Genomic DNA, 1,594 nt, shown 5'->3' with positions numbered 1-1,594 from the left:
GTGGTTCCACTGTTCCTCAGCAGCAGAAAAAGTATTTGGTTGAGAGTTGAGAAACCTGGGTCTGATTTTGGTTTTGCCACTAACTGGATGAACCTGTGCAATGCCTTGGGCCAAACACCATGGAAGATATAAAGATGAACAAGCCAGGGCAGCTGCCCTAAAGGAACTTGCATCCAACCTGAGGGGACAGGCAGATAAAAACCCGGAGAAAGGGAGTGGGGAGTGATAGATGCTCAAATGCAGTCCGAAGTGTTAAGATAATACAAAGAAGGAGGAGATTAATTTCAACTGAGCAAGGCGCTTGATGGGCATATAGGGAGGGCATTCTAGGTGGAGGAGATAACGTTTTTTAAAAACCCACAGTGAGATACCACCGCCCACCCATTAGGGTGGCTGCTGTCAAAAAGTAGCTGGTGAGGGTGTGGAGAAAAGGGAACCCTTGCGCACTGTTGGTGGGAATGTAAGATGGTGCAGCTGCTATGGAGAACAGTATGGAGGTTCTTCAGAAAATTAAAAATAGAACTACCGTGTGATGCAGCAGTGCCGCTTCTGGGTATATACCTGAAAGGATTGAAAGGAGGGACGTGAATGGATATTTGTACATCCTTGTTAATAGTAGCATTATTCATAGTAGTCGAAAGGTGGAAGAAACCTAAGCATCTATTGATGGATGAATGGATAAACAAATGTGGTCTATTCATACAATGAAACTGTATTCAACCCCAAAAAGGAAAGGAATCCTGACACATACTACAACACGAATAAATCTTGAGGACGTTATGCTAAGTGAAATAAGCCAATCACAGAAAGATAAATTCTGTAAGACTTGACGTATGTGACATCCTTAGTCAATTCACAAAGTAGGATGGTGGTTGTCAGAGGCTTGGGGGCAGGAATGGGGAGTTATTGTTTCATGGGTACAGAGTTTCAGTTTTGCAAGATAAAAAGTGTAGATGGCCAGCGGTGTTGGTTGCACAACAATGCGAACGTCCTTAATGCCACTGAACCATACACTTAAAAATGGTTATAAGATGGTAAGTGTTATGTTATGTGTATTTCGCCTCAACAAAAGGCCCCCAAACAACAACAACAACAAACAAGAGGCAGAGTGAATTTAAAGGGAAGGAAGAGTCTGGGAGCAGAGGCCCCAGGAGATGGACCGGCAGGTAAAAGCAAATCGGGTCCGAGTCAGCTCCGTGTTGTACAACAGTGAGAGGGGAGAGGATGAAAAGAAGAAATTCCGACTAGGTGATCTCTGGGGAGAAACAGCTGTGTCTTGAAAATTACACAATAAACATCAATGGTCACGTTTAGTATAAATAAATGTTATGCTCGTTTGCTGTAAATACGGTATCTGGAACTCTCCCAAAGTCGTTCCTGTTATTGAAGTTGGAGAGAAGCAGAAAGAGTCTATTCCAAGTTAGAAAAGTCCCATAAAAGCTGTGCTCCTTACCCATCACCCCAGGCAAGCATCTTTCTATCTGTGTCAGGTGAGGATCCCAGGAAGCACATCTAAATCAGGATAATTAGAGGAGGGCTGAGTAAAGGAAGCCTTTACATAGATGTGGATGGGGAATCACCAAGGATGGAGCAG

The sequence above is a fragment of the Globicephala melas genome, chromosome 18 (assembly GCF_963455315.2).
Source record: "Globicephala melas chromosome 18, mGloMel1.2, whole genome shotgun sequence".
In the NCBI taxonomy this organism is placed as follows: Eukaryota; Metazoa; Chordata; class Mammalia; order Artiodactyla; family Delphinidae; genus Globicephala; species Globicephala melas.
Note: the sequence above shows the minus strand (reverse complement) of the source record.